Here is a 25,011-nt window from a genome sequence, read left to right on the forward strand (position 1 = left end):
CCTTTCCTCAGTGCCCCAGCATCTTCAACAACTGCAGAGTTCCTTTCCTCAGTGCCCCAGCATCTTCACATGTTGTTTCAATACAATCATTTCCTGTTATGTTTTTATGACAACCCAGCTTTCCCTCATCAGAACACCTACTAAAGATAGTTCTGAACAAGATGTGCTGTCAGTTAATAGCATTTAAAAATATATTCACAGTTGCCACCAAGAAGATTTTGTTTCTTATTCCTTTTTTTATAATCTTAAAACTAGATGCTGGAGATGATAAAGTGATACAAAGTTTTTGCCAACTTTGGAATTAGTGTGACTTTAGGTCTACACCCTATTACTGTGGGTGTCATAGGCACCTAGGGACATATCTAAGCTCCTCGCCATGCTTCAGGACCCAGGGCCCAAAGATCAAGGGACAGGAGTCGTGAGGTCTGAAGCAGCATGTAGTCTATTCTGGTCTTTTCTGATCTATTCGGTTCTATTCTTGTCTATTCTGGTCACAGATTTGTTTCCTCTGAAACAAAGTTCCAATCTTTGCTCACAAACTCTTTGCAGAACAGCTCTTTGTAGAGTATAGTCTTTTACTTTAATTCTGAGATGCATTCTTATGGGATCAAGTATAAGGACATGATTAAACTGTAAATATAATACACTTATATTTAAATTTGCAAAATAGAGAGGAAGGTTTTAAGGTGTCTTATTTTAACATGTTTCTCTTTTTCTAGCCCCTTGCTACAAGGAATATTAAGAAGTATCTGAGTAGAAATCAAAGATTTTAATTTAAGAGAATCCTCAAAATGTTCTTGGGTACTTAGAATAGAATTTGTAGCTTGCAAGAAAAAAAACAAAAACTAGAGATATAGGAAAGAATGTGGGAAATGCTGGTATTGTCCTTGGAGTGACTTTGAACTTTGACTCCTTCTTATTTCCTAGAATCACTCAAACTCCCAAGGCCTTACTTCCAGTTACTAGTGGCATCAATCACAAAGAAATAGGCCTTGAATATGCAAATGAACCCAGTCCTCTACCCAGCAGGGCCACCTTACTACACCTCCAGAAAGTGGGCTCCTATTAGGAAGCATCAGCTAATAGCTCCTTGCTTCTGAAAGGTAGGGTAAGGGTTCCATGGGGATGGGGATGGGGATGGGGAAGAACCAATGGACATCCATCAGACTCTGATTCAGTGGCTATAAGCATGTCCTATTTCCATAAATCTGTTCTCCCTAAGTGTTGGTCTAGATTCAAGTCTGGATTCTTACATACATAAGCTTCATCTTGTAATCACATACCAAAGCATCACCTTGAGGACAAGAGTGCCCAATGATTAGCAGTAGACCCAGCACTGTGGGTAGTTATCCATAACCACTGGGAGACAATGTGAATTCAGTGTTGATTTGTTGGTCTTAAACAATGGGGCAAGTAAGTTAACCAAACAAGTTTTGCTCAAAGTATATCTCAAAAGAGAAGAGCTTGAAGCTTAGGAAGACAAATAAGGAGCTGGTAAGCACTCTCAATCCCTGTGCGTTGGATACAACTTGCCTTTCTACACACCTGCACAAGGACCTACCCATCCTTCCTCTGAGCAAGATGAGTTTTTTCCACAAGAGCTAGTGCAGCCTCCCTGACTGTTCTAAATTCTTTCTTTGCCCTCAGTCCCACAGCTGATTTGTCTCCATCTGCTTGCATGTGTGTCCTTCAAACATCCCCTGACCTCCCAGCAGAGGTTGATGCCTCCTGTGCCCTCAGCATTTTGAATCCTGAGTCTTGTGTTTTACTTTGTTCTCAGGAGGGGACTCCCTAGTCAACCCTTCCCCATCCTTATATCCTTTCCTCCAGCAGGTGCTCAACTGAGGGATCATTCTTTTGTCAAAGCCACCAGAGGCCACCTGTGTCCCAGAGCTTAGTGAAAGACATTTCAAAGTCCTTTGTAACAGCTTGCCACTCTGTTCTCTCAGCAGTGTTGGACAGAGGGGAACAACTCTGCCATCTATGTCCATTCTTGTGATCCATGATTTATAGGTGTGCCATCTTCTAAAATGGCTATTCCTAGATTCCATAATTTCACACACTGTTATTTTGCTTTCCGTTTTCTCTCTCATTTTTTCCCTTGATTTTCCTTGGAGAATTTGGAGTGTAGAGGAGCACTGAGTCTTGTCTTCATTGGAGCTGAGTCTTGATTTCACTCTTCTTAAAGTTTTCTCAGGTGACTTTATATTATATAGCAGTTTTATTTTGTTGTTGAACTTTTGTTTGTGTGTTAGGGACTGAACCTATGCCTCACTCAGTTCAACTCCAATCCTCAAGTAACTAAATACCACCTGGCTGCTGACAATTCCCAAACATACATTTCTTACCTAGATGGTACCTTGGCGCTGGCATCCATGTCCAGGTATACAGGGACATCTTACAAGGAAAACATCTTGGTTTTACAAATCAGAGTCTGTAATGGTATTGAAACTTTACCCTGTTCATAACAACAAGATTTCAATGCATTTGCTACAGATTTGCTTTAAGACTTGGTTATTGCTGACCATCCCCAATCCTTCCATACAATATCTCATTTAGAACTCATTTCTATGGCTTCTTGTACCTACAGATGATGTATTTCTCATTTTCTAATCAATAGTGAAATTCAAACTGAAATCAAGAAGCTTCGTCCAGCAACTGATGGGAACAGATGCAGAAACCCACAGTAAAATATTAGGTGAAGCTTGGGAAACCCTGGGAAAGAGAGAAAGAATTATAGGAGTCAGGTACACTATAAGAGCATGGCTCACAGAATCAGCTAAGCAGAACTCATAGGGGCTTATGGAGACTTAGTGTCAAACACATAGCTTGAATTGGTCTGCACAAGGTCCTCTGTGTGCATGCTGGAGCTGTTTAGCTTGGGGTGTATTGGGCATTGTTCTGGTGCTGCTATGTATTTAAATACTAAATACTGGCCCCCAAGATCTGGTTGTTCACAGACAAGGGAGTTCCCAAGTACATCAGTCTTTGTTGTGTAAACCTTGCTCCCAAATTTAAGGCTACTGGGTAAATAAAAGTGGCTATAGCCAATTACTGGAGTGGCAAGCAGGTTTTCAGTTACTGGGTTGGGGGAAGGTAGGGACTACTAGGAAAGAAAAAAAGAGGAGAGGAAAAAGGAAAAGGAAGGAGAGAGGAGAAAAGAAGAAGCCACAATGAGGCCAGATAGATCATGAGCAAGTGGCCAGAAGTGGAGCCTGTGGATGGGCTGATGGAGCAGAAATAACCCCAGTGAGACTTAAATAGCAGGTACTTGGGGAGCAAAGCTGGGAATTGAATATCTAGCACATAAACAAATAGGTTAGGGGCTACTTGCCTAGTAAGTGTGCTAGAGTTTATTTTTAAAATTCATAAGACTCTGCCTCAATTACTGGGGGCTGGCTGGATCATTTTAATAACTCACAGTTATTTAAAAATATTTAAAATACCACTTCAGGGGTATTTGTGGAATGCCTTACAGTGGGAACAAGGGTATCTCTTTGACTCTTTTGCCTACTCCCGGGACCCTTTTCCTCCTATTGGATTGCTTTGCCCAGCCTTGATATAAGGTTTGGGGCTTAGTCTTATTGCATCTTGTTATGCTGTATTCAGTTAACATCACTGGAAGATCTGCTTTTTCTAAAGGGAGACAGAGGAGCAGCATATCTGGAGGAGATGGAATGTAGAAGGGATGAGGAGGAGTGGAAAGAAGGGATACTGCAGTCGGGGTGTAATGTATAATAGAAGAATTACAAAAGGAAAAGGCAGCATCTTCTGTCCTGTAAGACCCTCCCCGGGTGACACACCCCAGTCTTCATTCCTGCCAGAGCCAACTTTCAAGACTGAGACCAAATCATGTCACTTCTTTCCTCCTACAATATAACTGACTTCCAATACACTCCTCCCAGGAGTGTCCCAAGGCATGGTATAATTCCTCTCAATGCTGTGCTCACATCTCTAGACTCCACATCGCACTTAGGACTACACACTTCAGCACCTCCAGTCTGCAGTGTTTCCTCCTCCAGGCTCTTTTCCTTGTTGGCTTCTTTCATTCTTTCAGGTTTTTGCTTTAAAAGCTATCACCAGGCTGGTGCTCAGTCAGTAGCACTTGTTGCATGGGCATGAGAAGCTGAGCCCAATCTCCAACACCAACATCAAGTCCAGACATTACTTTGTGTGTATGTAAGCCCAGTGCTGAAAAGAGAAAGACAGACAGAAGATCCCTGGGGCTTGATGGCCAGCCAACCTAGCCAACAACAATGAGCTCCATGCTCAGTGAGAGACCCTGTGTCAGGGGATAAGACAGAGAGCAGGAAAACAGTACACAGATGTCATCTTCTGCCTCCACATGAATGTATACAATGCAAACACACATCCATACATCCATATATCATAAAGTTCAGGAACGTGTGTGCAAATACACACACACACACACACACAGAGAGAGAGAGAGAGAGAGAGAGAGAGAGAGAGAGAGAGAGAGAGAGAGAGCCCTCATACCCACATTTTCATTTCTCCCTTTCCCAAAGGACTATTCTCACATCAGCCTCCTAATGTCATCACAACTCTCACACTGTAGGTGGCCATGGTCACACGTCTCAGAAGAACGGGGATGCTGTGTGTTCTGCTTGCCATTACAGATGGAATAGTTTTGGGTCTAGACTCATTCAACGAGCAGTCAGCTGACTTCTCAAGCTGTTTTGCATTTGCTCAGGGTGTGTCCTATTTTACCTTGTCCCTCTTCACCTTCCTTGACATAGAAGAAGAAAACTCACATTTTACCATCCACATTGCCTTGATAGTGGTTCAATCAGCCAGGCAAGTGAAAGAAGTACAGTAGACCCCAAAGTTCACAGGGCTTTTTACGTGAGCTCACAGGCTGGGTCCTAAGGAAAGGGTGAAGTTGTAAGGCGCTCCCACAAGGTGGCTATGCAAAAGTTCCAACAAGGGATGCATCTTTGTCCCAGAGTAGGGCTGAGCCCCTGGAAGCAGCCCTGATTTCTCTCTCAGTAGCAGTTTGAATTAAATATAATGAGACCCAGCATGGGAAGAAGATTTAGAAAGGCTGGGGCAGAACAGGGTTAGGGGTCCTTTCACTTCAGTTTTTCTCCACAGGTCATTGCACTTCAATACCCTCATCCTGTGTATGTGAGTTGGTTGCGATGGGGGTTGTCATCTCCATTTCAGAGAATTCAGAGACAGCTGAATCAAAGCCTACTGCACATTTTCCTGCATTTCTCTCTTCTGTGGATGCTGTGCATCTCCTGGAGCAAAGATAACGCACATCAGGAAAGGCTGTTACGTATGGCAACTCTGTCACATCCTTCATACTGACCCATTTGGAATATTTCCTTATTTAATATCAAGACATGGATTAAGAGGTTTCTTTGTCCTTAGATTTCCCTATAATTTATTATGAGGCCAAGGAGTCTCTCAATAAAATATTCCCTGGCCTTGAAAACCTTGGATTTTCCCTGTCCTACAACATATATGACAATGGGCTCTGGGTGTGTGAGGTTTCTCAGAGGCAGGCTGTTGTTCGCACTCAGTGGTCATAAATTCAAGTGTGCTTAGGTTAAGAGGGTCTCCTGTTAAAAAAAATAATCATAGCAGCAGCCAGTCTTTACCACAAAGACTGTGAAAAGAAAAGTTTTGTAAATACCGTTTGTGAGTTCCTAAGCTAGGGAAGAGTCATATAGAAAGATGAAATAAATGGAAAGAAAATGAAAAATAAGAGGCTGATTCAGGAGTGAATCTGTGTGAGGAGAAGCCATGCACCTCATCACAATTGTCTCCAAAATTATGCAAGCAAGGAAAGGAGCTGTCACATCTCCTCCTAATTAAATTCATACATTTGTTCCTCTTCAAAAATGGCCACACGCTCCATCTGCCAGTGCAGCATGCTTGGTGTTTTCAGCCAATACTCTCTTGCTGAGCTGTTCATCCTGAGTTGTGGGGCATAGAGGCTCTGAACTGTAGGAGCAACTCTCTGAAGAAAAAAAGGATGGGATAGTCTGTGTACATTTGAGTTATTTATCGTCATTTTTTTGGCGATAAAAATATCAAATACCACATGAAAGATAAGCCACTGGAAAGTTCGAGTTGTAGGCACAGCACTGACAGGCTGAGGAACATTTTTAGTGGTATGGTAATTTGGTGGAAGTGTAGTGATTCTTTTTAACAGCTCATATTAAATCAGAGGAGTTGTTAACTACAGCCACTCAAAGAAAGCACATCCCATGAGCGTGCTCTGCAGCATGAATGCCTAATCTGTTAGGTGTTTTTGTTCTGAGGTGCTGCCTGGAACTTAGAGTGCCCCTTAGACTGTCTGAAGGATGTGGAAGCAGGATGCCTTTGCCAACATGGGCTGCCTGTGTGAAGCTCATAATGCCCTTGTCTGTGTTCCCAGATCCAGGAAAGCATCCTGTGTGACTCTAAGCCTCTTGTTCTCCCAAAGTAATTCCATCCCCTTTTGTTTTAGGCTCACTCTTCTCTTTTACTCATTTCATAAGCAACTGTTTTTTCTTATTTTATCTATTCATTCCTTCTGCAAGAATTTGTCCTTTTCCAGCATTCCAAGTACCAGTTGTTGTGATTATCCAGTTCTTTCCTCACGAGTGAGTCATTCTTGTTGTCTAACAATCTATGAGTAAATGAAATTTTCAGGCAAATGTGATTTTTAGAATAATATGTGTCACTGCAATATCTGTTAACTTTATTATTGCTCTTATTTTTGCTAATGTTGAAATCTATGCTAACTATTCTGTAATTTTATTACTGAGCATTGTTTCTTATAATTGTCATTGAATGGTCAAACAGATTTTGTTAAAGTGAGTTACACACCATCCCTTCCAAGCTTGCTTACTTACCTTGCATTGTGGTGTCTGCATGGCATAGCACACAGAGTTAATGCTATCAGCAGATAGCGAGTAGGGCAAGTGGAACTTTGTCACCAGAAAAAGTCTTGGTAAGGTTGAGTGCATTCAGAAACCCCAGCACTCTCATACCTGAGGACAGTGGAAGTTTTATCTACTCCTAAACAGGTTCCTGTTCTGGAACATGTGATCACGACACCCCATGGAGAGGGCTGTGACAATCAGTCACATAGGGGTAGGGCATGAAGCCCCTCCACATGCAGATGCGGCATCCTTAACATCTAAGACCAAGCCAATAGAAAGCATCTGCGTTTAGACCCCAACCCACCCCAAAATGTATATAAGATCCTGTCCGCAAGGAATAAAACACACATGACTTATTTCGCCAAAGACTTAGAGTGTCTGTCTGTCATATAGAGCTGTAACACAATGGGGAAGAAAATTCTCTCTGGAAGCTTTTGCTGGTACAAGCTACTCAAGCTCAGCTGTGCCCTGATGGCCAACAGAGTCCCACTGCACCACACACACCAACTCTGGAGCAGTAGCAGCTGTAGAAGAGACCTGGCAGCTCACCTCAATCTGACTACCCCTCCCCTTTGGAGAGAGCCACTCAGGCCCAGGCAGAGCCCTACAGATCTCGAATGATAGTGTCCAGCATACAGACTGGAACCTCATCACCCCTATTAAAATCTAAGTTATATACATATTAGGAAAATGGGGATTCCATACCATAGGGAAGACCCCCATGGTCCTGAATAGTGCTAGTATTATAGTATTTGCTATCTTTAGGAGAAATAGAAAGTTATCTCTTGGAAATAGCTCAGCAGTGAGGGACAGGGCTCTCTCCCAAGTTCCTAGATGCACAGACTAGGCTCAGAGCTGTGACAGTTCCAAGCATTGACTGACCTTAAGTGCCACCAAGAAAAATCTAAATTTCTCTCAAAGTCTTCTTCTAACCACTCATTTAATTTGATGAAGCTGAGTAGCATAGTAAGATAGATGATTTTGAAAACCCCCTCTTTTTATCTTGTATCAACTGGCTCTCCAATTGAAAATTACTATGATTTATTTAAAAGATTTTAGTTGTGATAGTTAATATTCAGTGTTAAGATCACTGAATTTGAAACCACCCACCATATACACTTCAGTAAATGTGAGGAGGTAAGAACAACCTTGAATGTTACCAGTAGCATTGATGAGGAAGAGATGCACACTGAATAAGGGGGAGAGCTAAGCATCCACACTCATCTCCATGCCTCCTGACTGTATGCACAATATGAAACTGCCTGATGGTCTGATGTCTCATCTTCCATGACAAAATGGGTCATATCCTCAAACCACGAGAAACTGTGAGCTCAAATAAACCCTTCCTTTTTTTTTTTTCAGTTGATATATCAAGTATTTTTGTCACATCAAAGAGAAAAGCAACCAATGAAAAGGGGTAATGAAGATATGGGCTTACTCCTTTTGCTTTTAGATTTGTTCTTATGTGGATGTTTTTGGAGAGAGAGAGAGAGAGAGAGAGAGAGAGAGAGAGAGAGAGAGAGAGAGAGAGAAAGACTTAATTAAATGGACTACTACATAGTGTTTTAAGTATTTTTTGCCACAGGTGAGAACAATTGATGACTAAATATGAACAATAACTAAGATAAAATGTGGAATAACTATAGGAATTTGCATTCAAGAGAAGATATCAGTTTATATTTTCTTGAAAAAAAACATTCTTGCTTTCCAGATGAATGAGGTTATCAGTCTGAAAATGGCAGCAGTATATAAATACTCTTATCCCATGTACAAATTCTGTGAAGATCAGCAGCTATATCTCCAAAAAAAGTAAGTGTATGAAGCCAACCATGAGAGACCAATTCTCCTAATATTCAGAACACTGGTGGGAGGACAGTATTGCATAACATTTCATTTATTATTGTATAACATGGATAGACCCATGGCTCAGAGCCTGTCAATCATCATCTAACAAGTGAGTTGAGCTTTATTTCAATCTGTCTGATGTTCTCTGGCCATTATCAGACCCATTTAAACTTATTATTAGGGCAAACCACATTGATCTGAAGAGCACTGGATGAAAGAAGTATGTAGAAGAGATGCCATCCTGCATCTGGTAGATCTTAGACCTTCTGGTAATGATTGCACAAACTTAGCTGACATATGGTAACAAAAGCACCAATGACCTACCAAATACAAACTACCAGTTATTTAGTTAGGTTGACAGTGACTATGAACTTTTATCCCAATTAGTGGATCTTTGAAAGAATGTTTAACAAGGCATTAAATGGGCCTTTGCACAGAGTTCTTGTCTTAGTTACCATTCTATTGCTGTGATGACAGCCATGATAAAGGCCACAAATAAACTGGGAGGAGCTTGCTACAGTTTCAGAAGGTTGGTCCATGATCATCGTGGCAGGGAGTATGTTCACAGGTAGATGGGCATAGTACTGGGGAAATAGCTGAGAACTCCTATCTGTTCTCCAAGATATAGGAAGAGAGACAGAGCAAGACAGGTCTGCCATGGGCTTTTGAAACCTCAAAACCTATTTCCAGTGACACATCTCCAATAAGGCCATACTTCTTAATTATTCCCAAACAGTTCCACTAGCCAGGGATTAAGCATTCAAATATTTTAGCTTATGGCCATTCTCATTCAAAGTACCAAAGTATTGAAGCTATCACATCATGGTTTTAGTGGCTATCTCTTTAAACTTACACCACTGCATGGAGTATCACAATGAACCTGACTGATTTCTTCTGGTCAGAAAAAAAAAAAAGAGCTATCTTTGAACATTTGTAAAGTGCTTTGGATTCTTGGAAATAGTTTCTTGTGCTTAGAGAGGCCATTAACTCTGAAGTCATTTAATACAGTATACACAAACTTTGGTCGGTCTCCCTGGCACTGTCTGCCTTTCTGAGATCAGTTCTAACCAATGACATCACTCTGAGGGAATGCTTTGCATCTGTGAAATCGATCACTTACCTAAAATGGTTTGGGATGTATAATGCAAAGTCTTTTATTCCAGAATAATAAAGCAACTGCTTGTTCCCTGAACCTTAGGGAACAAAACTCATTATCACTACAGTCATTTTCCTTTCATATAGCATTTTATCAGGAGCCCCAAGCATCACCTGCATCCCACCAGCAGGGACTGATTCAGCAGCCTGAGAAAAGAATTCAAAATGCAAGAAGCCAAAAGTACTGTGGTTCATTCCACGGCCAAATATTTGCAAGTGTGTATTCCAGGAGTTTATAGTGTTTATATCGCTAGTGTTTCTTTGGTAGTTCAAGCTAAACTGTTTTCCTTGAAGGGAGGTGAGATTCATAAAATCACAGTGTTCTGTGCCTTGTGAATTATATTATCTGTTGTAAAAGCAAATAAATGTTTATGTCCTCTGATGTTGTGATAAATTTAATGACACTCTGATTTAATGGTCAACCTCACTTGGGCAATGTTAGTAATGAAAATCACAGGTCTAGGATCAGTGTCCCAGGATTTGGGATGAGCAGATGATTTCACTTTGTTTTTCTCAGTGTTCTCACCTGCAAGTTGGGGATACAAACAAGGCGTCCTTGGGAGAGTTATGGTAGGCTTTATTAAGATGATAGCAGAGGGAGGCCAGCAAGCACTCTGTGGATTTCAATGATTATCACAATTGACTGTGCCCCAAAAAATTGTGAAAAATGAGGGTAGAAAAATGGCTTAGTAGTTAAAAGTACTCACTAAGTAGTTCTTTCTAACGTTCTGGGTTCAATTCCCAGCACCCACATGGCTACTCACAACTGCCTATATTTCCAGTTTCAAGGGGTTTGACAGCCTCTTCTGATTTCTCTGGACACTGAATGCATATGGCACACCAACTATACACTCAGGTATACACACACACACACACACACACACACACACACACACATACATACACACATATAAATTAAATAAATTCATAGGCCTTTTTAAATAATTGTAAATGAATTTTATATTTAATTTGTTCATTAGTTTTTATGCAACCATTAGTTAGTTGTGAACAAATTCCACTATGAAGATACCATGGCTAAGTAGGATGTGAAACATACTCCAAGAGAGTTTAAATATGAGCAGCGGAAGAATCATAAACACAGGGATCTTTGTAGTGATGGAATTATATTCTGTATATACAATATACATTGTACAATGTATGGCACATCACAAAAGCACAAGATAGTAAAAGAGAAAGAAAACAGACATAACCTAATAGACACTAGAGGTGATAAACCCAAGAATGTCAAAGAGCCAAGGAAGATTAAAAAAACAAAACAAAACAAAACCATGCAGGGACATCTTATCTTAAGAAGTATTCACATTTGGGCAGAAGGTTAACTGAGAGAGAGAATTTGTGGGCCTAGCTGAGAGAGGGGCTTTCTAGGCAAACAGAGCAGCAGATGCAAAACCTCTGGGTTGCCTTCTCAGAGAGTGGGGGAGTGGGAAGCAGGCTTCAGTGAGCAGTAGAAGTCCTGAATCAAGGAGAATTTTTCTCTTTATTTTGATTCTAGGTGAGAATTCTAAACTCTAAATTTTGAAGACATTAAAATGTTTCCCTAAACAGCAAAAGTGCAGGATTTGAATCTCCTGGAAAAGTGCCAAGAGAGAAAGATAAATATCACATTAATTCATAGTTTGTTGTTTATACTATGGAGGCATGGTGTCTTTAAACTTCAGCGGGCAGTAGTGCTTAAAGATTGTTACACATATGTTTAAACAGCATTGAGAAGCATATCTAATGACAAAGACAATCCTAACTCCTCTGACACAGATCATCCATTACATAGGACTGGTGTCTCTCTGTTTAAAGGGAGAGGGCCGTGGAGATGGCTTAGCTGGTAAAGTGCTTGTCACTCAAGTATGAGGACCTGGGTGAGATGGCCAGAACCCCGACACACAAAAATGCCAGGACTAGTCATATCTGCTAGTAATCTAACTATTGGGGACATGGAGACAGGAGGATCTTGGGGCTCCCTGGTCAGTCAGGCTGATCTAATGGCAGCGCCCCAGATTGTACTGATAGGCCCAGTATCAAAGAAGATGGATAGCTCCAGAATGAATCAACCTGAGGCTAGTTAGCTGCTTGCTTTTAGACACAAGTGCACATATACATGCACCTCTTATGCATGTGTGTGCACACACATAAGATGTGAGATCCATGGCATGAGCGCTTCATCCAGGGGTTCTGAAATGAAAGCCCTTTGGAAGTTTTGTATCTGAGATAGTTCCATGAAAATGCTGTGTATCCACAAGCTAGAGCATGCCTCTGGCCTATACAGGTGGATCATAGCACACAGACATGCACACTATACGAGTGTTCTTATGCATACAACATTAAAATTCATACAAATTACAAAGCATTCCTTATATGCAATAACCAATATCTTTTAGCTCACCCATACAGTCATTTCTCTACAGAAAATGGTTTCTCAAAGTACACTTCCTGTTGATTTAAATACTCATAAGCTTGTTAGCATAAAATGAAAGAGAGAGTTTGACAATTTATCCAGACAACTGCAAATGCAGCATTTTAATTATTTCATGTATTTTATGAAGACAATATGCACCACCCATATTCTGCAGCTTTGTATCTTTCCAGATCTTTGGCAGAAGAGTTCCTGCCACATCTCCAACAGATGGCCTGCCGATTTGAAAGCCCCATGTTCACCAAAAATATTGGAATATGGTAAAAGTTGAATTAATAAAATTATATGCAAACATCCAACAAAACCTAGTATTTGTGCCAAATTCAATATTCATTTGGAGCTCCTCATCACTAGATTCTGCCCAAGCCATGGAAATGTATTCTTGAGACTTCTGCTGGCCGCGACATAGAAGCCAGATGGGAGATTTTTATTTAATCTGGCCCTATTAAGCTAAAGCATATTTCTGCCCTTACTATTCTGTGCCTCCCATCTAGCTTTAAATGCTAAAGCAGACAGGTCTCGAGTATGAACTTTGTGGTGATTTGCCTCACAAAACACCATGGCCATAGATGGAGCACACCACTGACATCATGTCCTGGTGGTTCTTTGGTGGCTGTTCTGAATGTACTGAGAAATATTAACCTTTACTTAATAGACACAAACACAAATTTCATTCCTGTCTCCCAACCTCAAAGCTGTCTCTAGATATCACCAAACATCCCCTAAGCATAGCCACTGATTTCTGAGCACAGCTGTGGGGGCTTATTTGAGGGAGGCGGAACCTTATTCTATCCCTGTAGACCGCTTCACCCTCACCCTCACCCTGGACCACTAAAGAGCTTTAACTCACTACAGTAATGAAAGTTTACTATTTCCATGTCTTTTACCAATTTTTGGAATTATTCCATCATATTTAATCAATAACTCAAATTAGAAATTCCATAAATGTTCAAGAAAAACTGCTTGGTTATGATATTTTTCCCATGTATATTGTCACTTGAGATTGTAGTACAGACTAGATGTGATGGCTTATTCTATAATCCCCAAACTCATGGGGCTGAGGCAGGAGGATTTGAGCTACCTATTGACTTTCAGGCCAGCCTAGGCAACAGTGTGACTCCCTGTCTCAAGAAAAACAAAAGGCTGCAATGTACATATATATGATGTAAATATATGTAGTAATTTTATGTATATGTGTGTACATATTTGTTTTATATGTGTATGTTTATATTATAAATATACTTATATTATATGTAAAAATATATGTATTTGTACATAAATGTTTTATATACATTATCATATATTAATATATATTAATGTATAGAACTAAGAAGAATGACTTTTCTATATCCCCTTTGCCTCCAATTTAACATATATTGTATGATATTTATGCTGTTATCAGATTTCCAGCAAGAAGAGTTTGTTATACTCATAGCATAGCAAATGGTTCTTCTGCTCACAAATGTACAAGAAAGGAACCATGATTCCACCATTGACAAAAGTTACTCTATTGATATCAAGGGAATCATCTAATTTGTACCTAGTCCTTAGTGAACACAGATTAGTTACTTTTTCTGATTCAACTTTTGTCCAGTGAATGAATGGTTAAGTGTTCTTTCTTCTGATGATTGTACTCATTAGTATCAGAGCTAGACTGACAGTCTCTGTCTTGCTTGTAATGAGGACTGGACTTCAAATTCGTGTCATACAGAGGATCTTCCCTGTCTGGTAAAGACTGCTGTGAGATCCAGAGAAGGCCTATGTGTATGCAGCTTTCTTGTACACTGACTTCATCACTCTCCAGTGCCAGAGACCCTGCAGAGAAGTAGCAGATTGACAGTTGATTGTACACTTAGAACTTACATCAGCTAACTTCCAGTGCCTTCCCAAACTAAGTGAGAACATTGGGGAAAATTGAATCTCGAGGAAGAATGTGTTCTGAGGCAGATTGTTCTAGTTTTGTTTCTCTTGCTGTGATAAAATATCCTGATAAAAGACAACTTAGAGCACAAAGTGTCATTTGACTACAATTCCAGGTTAAAGACCATTAGTGTAGGACATCAAAGAAAGAACCTTAAACCCTGAATCCACAGTTGAGAGATGGAAGAGTAAATATCTAAATACTGCTTGCCTCTCTTGGCTAACTTTCTTGCCATGTACTGTTCAGGACTTGTAGCCTAGGGACTGGTGTCACCCATGTAGGGCTGGATCTTTGTATATCAATGAACGCTGAGGACAATTCCCCAGGAACATGCCTACAGGCCAATCTTATCTAAACAATTCTTCAGAAGATTTCCCAGGCAATTCTAGATTCTGCCAAGTTAAAAGTTAAAGATGACCAATGCAGAGACCATTCAAGATTCTAAAGAGAAGATTCATGTCAGTCAGTGACTCTTTTGGTCTCTTCTCCTTTCCTATCTAAACCCCAACTTCAATCCCAAAATGCAAAGGGCTTTTGAAGAATGAATCTATAAATGGTTTCATACCTAGATGTAAGGTTTATGATCCCAGCTAAAATATATGTACATCTGGGCATGGGGTGGGTACTATTTCTTCCTTTATCCCTCAAGGAATGAAGACCATGAGCCCTATAGCAAGAGACCAGCTGGGCTTGAGCTTGTCCTGTCACCTGTGACTCATGAGCCTTTTATGACTTGACAATAGATTCTTACCTTAGTAACTACCCCTCATGTTAATAACAGCATGCATGGCAAGACAACATGCCACTCAAAGGAACTGGCCTAACTGCCAGACCAAAATAAAACCTCTAAGATTGCAGGCCCTCTGGGAGCATGAGGTGTGGGGACTAAAGGGTGGACAGAGAGCAGCAGGCATCCCGAAGGTTTTATGGCTCCTGCCTGCTTTATTCAGAAGTAAACTGGGGTCTTCACTGAAACCCAATCTGACTTACTTCACTGCTGCAGCCATCACCACTGCTGCTGTTGCTGCTGTTGACTCCTCTGATAGCAGAACTAGCATTTACAGGCTATCATCATCATCATCATCATCATCATCATCATCATCACTATTATTATTATTACTGACTCCTCATCATTTTTATCTGCTGCTCCAGATCTTTGATACCATATTGAGACTTTCAGAAGCACACAGTCTTGAGGACTGCTGAGGCACCCAGCCTTGTGGGGGTGATTCTCAGCCTCTCCAGTGAAAGTCAGCTATTGTGGGATTACTCTAACAGCTGAGCAACCCCATCTCAAAGACTTTGTGACAACCAGACTGTTAGTGTCTCTAGTGTTAGACAGATGTTGTTACTATTTCAAGGTAAGCTAGTTTGATAAACTCTTTTATTTATTGTTAAAAGATTCTGTTTTGTTTTTTCATTTGTGTGTATATGTGTGTGGAGATGTATATGTCAGACAGTAGGTCTCCTAAAGTTCACAGGCAGTTATGAGTTACCTGTTGGTGCTGGAACTGAAGGTGGGTCCTCTGGAAGAATATCTTGTGCTCTTAACCACTGAGTCATCTCTCCAGCTTCCAAAATTATTTTAATACACATATTAATTGTACTGGTGCAGTTACTCTATAGAACCCTTACTAACATACTCTCTCTGCAGGAGGGTGATCCTCAGAATGTCTGCAGTTCTCTGAAAGATATGATTTGGATATTTGTCTGCATGTCTTTTGTCCCTACCACTCCATGAGGAAAATGCTGAATGCTGTGTTGTATTTATCTGTCAGTCCCCAGTGTCAAACAAAGTTCTGTCCATACTAAGAAAGTAAAATACTGAGAGTGAAAAGAACAAATGCATAATGAGAAAAGAACAAAATGTCATGCTTAGCTCATGCTCAGTGCAGAAGGAAGTTCTGTCCTCAACTCATGATATACAGATGCACACACGAACATTGTGTGCTCGCACATACACACAGACAGACAGACAGACAGACAGACAGACAGAGACAGAGACAGAGAGAAGACAGAGACAGACGGACAGAGAGAGAAGACAGAGAGAGACAGAGAGACAGACAGAGAGAGAGAGAGAGAGAGAGAGAGAGAGAGAGAGAGAGAGAGAGAAGGAGAGAGTCAGGCAAGCTAATCTGGGTTGTTCCCTTCCCAAGGACATGAAGTTCTAGTTTCACAAAAAGAAAATATGCAGATTATGTAATTTAATAATATATTAGAGCAACACAGGATGGGATAGAGGTGTTAAGAAAATCAGACAGGGTCTCTATTAGCTCTCTACTGTCTCAAGTAGCTTTAATTAAACCCTTGTACATACTGTTCTTGTTCCTGATGAGAGGCTCCCTTATCTTCTCTCTGAATTTTGAACTCTGTTTCAGACTAAGGCACTAGAAGATGAATTGAAGCATTCAGCTCCTCTAGGTCACAGCCAGTACTTACAGTGTGTAGAGTATGTGTTTATATCTTTATTTTTACATTTTTATTAATTTTTAAAATTATTTTATTTACTTACATCCTATTCATTACCACTCTCCCAGTCCCACCTCCCATAATTCCTCATCCTCTCTTCCTTGCCTCCAGAGAGGGTGCCCCGCAGGCATCCCTGTTTCCTGGGGCCTCAAGTCTCAAGATTAGGTTATCTTTCCCCACTGGGGCCAGACCAGGCAGTCCTCTGCTATATATGTGCTGAGGGCCTGGAACCTGGACCTGTGTATGCTGCCTGGTTGGTGGCTCAGTTTCTGAGAGCTCCCCTGCAGGGCTCCTGGTTAGTTGAGACTGCTATTCTTCCTGTGGGTTCTCTCTCCCCATCACATCCTTCACTTCTTCCCCTAATTCAACCACAGGGATCCCCAACTTCAGTCAAGTTTTTGCTTATAAGTATCTGCATCTGTCTCTGTCAGCTGCCGGTAGGGCCTCTCAGAGGACAGGCATGTTATGCTCCTGTCTGTAAGCACATCATAGCATCAGTAATAGTGTCAGGCCTTGGTGCTCCCCTATCCCCATGAAATGGATCCCAAGTTGGGCCAGTCACTGGACTGTCTTTCCTTCAGTCTCTTCTCAATTTTTTCCCTATAGTTCTTTTAGATAGGAACAATTCTGGGTCTGAAATTTTTACTGTGTGTTGGTAACCCCATCCATCTACTTGGGGCCCTATTTTTCTACTGGAGGTAGACTCTTTGAGTTCCCTATCCCCACTATTAGGCATTTTGGCTGAGGTAACCTCCATTGAGTCCTGGGAGTCTCTCACATCCCAGGTCTCTGGAACTTTCTAGAGGATCCTCACTCCTCCCACCCTGAGAACCTGCATATTCATTCTACTGGCCTGCTGGACTTCTATCCTTTCTCTTCCTCCATACCTGATCTTGTTCCCCATTCCCATCTTCCTCTCCTCTCCCAATCAGGTCCCTTCCTCCCTCTGCCTCCTGTGATTATTTTATACCCCCTTCTAAGTGGGATTGAAGCATCTTCACTTGGGCCTTCCTTCTTGTTAAACTTCTTCTGGTTTGTCAGTTGTATCCTGGCTATTCTCTACTTTTTGGCTAATATCCACTTATCAGTGAGTGCATACCATGCATGTCCTTTTGGGTATGGATTATCTCACTAAGGATGATATTTTCTAGTTCCATCCATTTGCCTGTAAAATTCATGATGTCCTGATTTTTAAAAGCTGAATACTATTCCATTGTGTAAAGGAACCACATTTTCTGTATCCATTCTTTGGTTGAGGGACATCTGGGCTATTTCCAGCTTATATATATATTACACATAAGACTGCTGCACATGTCCTTGGGATATAGTGGATAATCTTTTGGGTATGTGCCCAGGAGTGGTATAGCTGGGTCTTCAGGTAGAACAATTCTAATTTTTTGAGGGGCTGCAGACTGATTTCCAGAGTGGTTGTACCAGCTTGTAATCCCACCAGCAATGGAGGAGTGTTCCTCTCTCTCCACATCCTTACCAACATGTGCTGTCACTTGAGTTTTTTAATCTTAGCCATTCTGATGGGTATAAGGTAGAATCATAGGGTTGTTTTGATTTGCATACTACTAATGATTAAGGATGTTGAACATTTTTTAAAGCACTTCTCTGCCAATCACGAGTCCTCTGTTGAGAATTCTCTGTTTAGCATTGTACAAAATGGCCATCTTACCAAAAGCAATCTACTGACTCAATACAACCCCTATCAAAATTCCAACACAATTCTTCATAGACGTGGAAAGAGCTCCATATGAAAAAACAAAAAACTCAGGAGAGCTGAGTTTTTATTGTTTTCTGAACAATAAAAAATATTCTGGTGGAATCATCATACCTGACCTCAAGCTGTACTACACAGAAACAGTGATAAAGACCACATGGTATATGTGTAGAGACAGACAGGTTGACCAATGAAATAGAATTGAAGACCCTGAAATAAACCCACATACTTATAGACAATTGATCTTTGACAATGAAGCAAAAAACACTGTGGAAAAAAAGAAAGCATGTTCAAAAAATAGTGCTGGTCTAATTGGCTGTCTGCATGTAGAAGAATGAAAATAGATCCATATTTACCAACTTGCATAAAATTCAAGTCCAAGTGGATCAAGAACCTCAACATAAAACCAGGTACACTGAATCCAATAGAAGAGAAAGTGAGAAACAGCCTTAAATTCATTGGCACAAGGGGAAACTTCCTGAACAGACCACCAATGGCTCAGGCTCTAAGATCAACAATTAATAAATGGGACCTCGTGAAACTGGAATGCTTCTGTAAGGCAAAGGACATAGTCAATAAGACAAATTGGCAACCTATAGATTGGAAAAAAGTTCTTCACATTTGATAGAGAGCTAATATCTAAAATATATAAAGAACTTAAGAAGTGTTTATATCTTGATGTATAGCCTTCCTCATTCCTAGCATGCATAGTTCCAATGTGACATACTTTCCATTTCAACAATTTTTACATACTTTCCTATTGTCTGAGCACTTTTTCTGAATGTCTTTCTAGATTACATAACTCATCAGTCCCTTTAAAGATTTTTTCCTCTTTCTACCTTTCAACAATTTTTGCTGGCCCCAGAAGTATAAAAAGAAGCTGAGCAAACAAGGGGCATGCCCTATGACAATACACTCTTAAGAACAGTATAAGAGCTATCTCATCAGTGTAGTCATTCACCCAAGTAGTTCTCAGCTAGTCTTGCTTTCCCTGCCACAAACCCAGTTCTGCATACAGTGTTAGGAACTACTTCTCAGACATGATGGAGAACCTTACTTGATTAAAGGCCTTTGCCTTTAGGTCTCTCTTCTCTTCAAGAGAAAGCTGTTTATCTGTTAGGAGTGTCTATAGGCATGCCCTTTTAGTGGGAACCCTACAGGTCTAGTGGGAGCATCAGTATTTGAAGGGAATGAGAGTCTCTGACTTTATGACTGTCCCCAGGACAGTCTGACTTTGAAGCTATCCCCAGGTAGATGTCCATAACTGTGGTATAGCCATATCTACAGTGACCTATGAGATATGTATTGCTTTTTGTTTTAATTTGTTCTTCCAACCAAAGGCAACACTGACATTTGTTGTTCCCAGTCTCTCCCCTTTGTTCTTGCTTGTTAAATTCTTGATAAGTTGAGAAGCACATTATCAGGAAATGCTGTACTATTAACTTTCTCCCTGTTTGTCCCCAGTAACTTTTTGGTCTACCTGGATAAAAGCATCCTGCAGATCATTAGACTAATTGGGTTTGAGGATTATAAATAAATGTCAAAGTGAATAAAAAAAAGTGTTAAACAAAAGGAAGAGATTAACCATGTTCATCTCTGGATTAAATACATGAGTATTTAATCCAAATAGAAAACTATATATCTGTCTTTGTACTATGTTGAGACCTTCTACTGATATCTGCATTAATGGGCTAGAATAGTCCATGAGCAATCCAGAATATTCTTAGCATGAACCTACAGATAATCCAGAAGAGAGAGCTAAGAGAAGCAATAGCAGGTTCAACACTAGGGCTTGTAACTTTTCCAAAATGGGCTTTTGACAAAGTCACAGTACCAGCCATGAAATTCCCTCCTATGAACCAAGTCTCAAATCCAATCAGAAAGTGGTTAGTGACCTTGTGACAGAGATGATCCAGTTTGGCAGCTGGCCATGCCCTTCTGTTTCCACAGATTAGATACATTCATGACTTTCCAATCAGCCATATGGAAAAGCAACATGCTTGGAGGTGCTGTGAAATTGTTCTGGAGGCCAGTGAAAAATATTTAAGTAGTTGTTTTTCCTGGCTATAATTTTCTATTCCTGATTATTTTTTATCTTTCTTAGTATTTGAGAATTTCATGCTTGTATAAAATTAAATATGTTCATTATCTACTTCCATTTCCCTTTCAATTCTCCCAAATGTCACCCAGCATGGATCCTCCCAATTTAATGTCTTTCTCCATTTTTGTTTACTCACTAGTCTTTTAGTGTTGTCTTATGTGCATGGCTCTGGGATCATTCATTAGAGCATGGGAATTCTATCCTCAACAAAGAACAATTCTCCCTCCCCAGCAAATGTCTACTACACAGAACTCAACTGTAGATGGATCAAGGACTTTGACATAAGATCTGATACGCTAAAACTATAAGATGAATAAATAAGGAGCAGGTTTCACATCACAGACACAGATAAGGGCTTTCTGAATAAGACTTTCTTGCCACAGGAAATAAGACTAATGATGGACAAATTGTATTTCGTAAAAAGTTTTTTTAACAGGAAATAAAACAGTGAAGTGAGTGAAGAGGCAGCCCACAGAAAGGGAGAACATTTAGCCAGCTATTCATCCAATTAGTGTCTACAGTATATAAACAATTAAATAAAAAATCGATTAGGGGAATGTACAACCCAATAAAGAAGCTACAGAAGTACTTAGTACTTAGTACTTCTGTAAATGTAAGTGGTAAAAAGTACTCACCATCTTTAGCTACCAGGAAAATGTGGATCAAAAATACCTTAATATTTATCTCACACCAACCAGGATGGCCGTCACCAAGTACACAGTGATAACAAATGCTGGTTATGATGTGGTAAAAGGGACCAGTCATTCACTGTTGGTGAAGCTGTGAACCACTACAGCTATTTTGCAACTCTAGATATTTCTTAAAAAAAACAAAAACAAAAACAAAAACAAAACAAAAAAAACAAATAATTTTATTTCATTACATGATTTTGGCTTAATAATTTCTCTTTTTATTTTATTTTATTCATTATTTTAATGAATTCAATTGAGTATTTTATGTATACAGACAATGTATTTTGATCATATTCACCCTTATCCCTCCCCTAACTCCATCTAGTTTCATCTTCCCCCCCACTGAGTCCTATTTGTGCTGCACATATATGTGGGAAGTACATTTTTGAACATGTGCTGAGCACCCTCAAGAAGTCCTTGAAGTACAGGCAGGACCATGATGATGAAGCAAGCAGTGAATAAAGTTGGGGTTTTGAGACACTGGGAAGTCTGGAACTGTATGCTAGTCACTGTGTAAAGCCTCAAAATGAGAAGAAAAGCAAGAGAGACATGCACAGCTTGGAATTAAAAATAAAGCAGTGCTTTCAGACCCTAGGGTCCCTGTAAACAGATGAATCACAGTTTTGGTTTAATGCAGGACATTAAATACAAATACAGATACAAATCAATAAATATAAATAGATAAAACCATATAGCTCAAAGCTGTATGTTTTATAGAAATACCCATTCACAGGAGATGCCCAAGTAGCTCAGGATGAATAGACATCAGAATACCATAGGCTGGGCTGAAAAAAATCTGTTCACAGTACTCCCCCACAGGAGCTAGGAAAAGCTAGGCTCTACCAGCTAGCACTCCTAGTCACCTCATTAGCATAGGCCACAGCTCTAGATCAAATATAAAAAGCTAAGACAGGAATAGAACAAGCTCTATCAGCAACCCATCATGGATTCCATATATCCCATAAATGATTATCTATCATGGATCTGCATTATTAGATACACACAATCAAACACTAACATAGGGGATAAATAAAAATGATATCTAAACTCAAACTAGTTCCCAGAGAAAGGTAGAAGCAGGAATCAATAGTACCCCATGGAACTGTGTTCCAGAGGAGAGCAAAGTGCACGAGCACTAGCAAGCATGTTCCCAAACAGCCCAGGACAGGAGACACCACTACTCCACAGCAGCAGTCCAGAGTATACTGTGGAAGGTTCCTCTGTGTGGGTAGCCCTGAGTGCTTTCTGCTGGAGGAAGCCGTTGGGCTGGACCTTGACACGGTGCAGGATTTACAAGGAGGAAATAGAGTTATGACCTTCCATGCTGAACAATTGATCTCTGCCAAGTTATAGAGGTTAAAATATAAGGGATAGAGTTGAAGGTGAAGATTTGTGCACAGGGTCAGAGCACAAGGCGGAGATTCAGGAGTATTGCATGTGGTCAGGTGAGAGTAAGCTGGCTTCCACCTGAATCCTCAGTGGTCATATAAAAACTGCAAATCTGTTCAAAGAAAGAAAAGTTATTGATTTTGAGAACACTGAGTTTTTAAAATCCTGGTGTGTGTGTGTGTGTGTGTGTGTGTGTGTGTGTGTGTGTGTGTGTACATGGCAAGGCCAGAAGATGATACTAGGTGTCCAGCTCTATACAATGCTTCTCCTTTTTTCTTTGAGACAGGGCTGTTACCGAACCTGGAAGAAGACTGATCACCAACAAACACCCCAGAGTTTCCTCTATACCCACCACAGCCTGGGACTACAGGTTCATATGTGGTCATGCCCAGCTTTAAGCTGGATGCTGAGGATTTGAATTCAGATCATCAGTATGGCATAACAAAAACTCTTGCCCACTGAACTATCTCACCAGCTCAATAATGCTGACTCTTCAAGTTAGATTCTCTGGGATGCCCATTGTTTATGCCAAATATATTCTTTTAGATCTCAACAGAGCCAGCCTGCCAGCAACCAATGACCTGGAATTTTAATCATCTTTAACTAACTTTCTTATTTATATTTCGTTATAGGGTAATATTGATTCTCATCCTTATTAGATAATTATTGGCAATGAGCAAACAACTTCATATTTAAAATTTTCAGTTTCTTTTCTTCATTAATTAAAATACTATTTGAGGAATGACAAATGACTATAGAAATCCTAGTTTCTCAACTTCATTATTATATATTTGTAAAATTAAAAATAAAAATATCATTGCTTGAACTTTATTTTCATGTAATATTTATGAAATATAATATCTGTACTGTATTTCCCCCAAAAACACACAAAGAATTATTAGTGGAAGGATACTGAAAAGAAATCAACTGAAATCCTAAAAGGATACTAAGATTTCAGAAAATGCACTTAAAAGCAAGTAGGGGGAAAGGGAGATAGCTTGGCATTTAAGGTGCTTATAAATAATTTGACAATTAAAAAAATTCACATTCATTGAAAATAAATAAAACATCTCAAAATTTCTTAGAAATAGGTGATTCCATGTTTCATGGAAATAAGTAGAATGTTAAAATTAGCAAAATGGCACATTTTAGGTGTTTCAAATGATTTTTTTTTTTTGCAGATGATATGGCAGCATACTTTTTTTTATTAGATATTTTCTTTATTTACAGTGTCTGCTTTCCCAGATTCCCCTCCAGAAAAATAAATAAAATAAAATAAAATAAACAAAAACTAAAACAAACCCCTGTTCCCGACCCCCGACCCCTGCTCACCACTCCACCCCTTCCTGGTTTTTTTTTAAATTTTTAAGAGAAGTGCTAGCGTGTGTGAAATCACATAAAATTTAATATAATAAAGTATAATTTTGATATAACAATGCAAGTAAGTCAATGCAGTGAGAAGGGGTATTAGAGATGCAAATTTCACCCTTAGTTTCTAAGTCTAATTGATCATTACATGGAAATAAATCAGGAGATTATAGCAAATCGGAACCTGATACTGTGACAGGAACCAAACTCCAAGATGAGAGGGGAGTATGGTCACCAGAGTCCCATGAACGGAAGCCATGCACTCAGACTGTAGAAGGATAGGGATTCTGGAAGGAGGTGTACCATTCAGGACAGAGCTCTACTCTTTGATGTACGTGAATTTACTCACCTGTGAGTCAAAGAGAGGAAAGACTCTGAATGACGACTGGTGTGGGCAATGAGGTGTGGTAGAACACCTGCCTGGCCTGGTGATGTTGACAGTAGTCTCCTTAAAATAATGTTATGTTGGTACATGACTTTAGAACCATGGATATCTTTTCTTAATTTCATCTCCCTCCTTGTTAGCTATTCAATTAGTCCCATAAGAGAATGACTTACTTTTCTTCTACAATCTGCTCTTTAATAACAGTGCCTCATTCTTCCAGAGAAAGCTTCACTACCTTGACCGTATCTGTGCACACGGAGTTGGTAAATCCATGCTAAGCAGTGAGTGAATCAAACATATTTTTGTTCACAAAATGTAAAGATATTGTTAGAAATTCATAACTAAGAAAATAAAGATACTTTTAAAGATTTGAAACAATTTTAGTCATGTTATATGTGTGTTTCGATGTATGTGTGTATGTTCGCACTGTATGGTTGAACATTAAAAATGTACATCTGATTGCAAATCAAAGAAAGATGACAAAAATTAAAAACTTGCTATATGTGTACACACGCATGTTCCTGTGACTCCCCAAAGAGAGCGGGCTACCCCTGCAGCTGCAGATACTGGTGATGGTGAACCTGAAGTGGGGGCTAAAATCTGTACTCAAGTCCTCTGAATGAGAAACAATGACTC

Source organism: Mastomys coucha, unplaced genomic scaffold (assembly GCF_008632895.1).
Source record: "Mastomys coucha isolate ucsf_1 unplaced genomic scaffold, UCSF_Mcou_1 pScaffold6, whole genome shotgun sequence".
Lineage (NCBI taxonomy): Eukaryota > Metazoa > Chordata > Mammalia > Rodentia > Muridae > Mastomys > Mastomys coucha.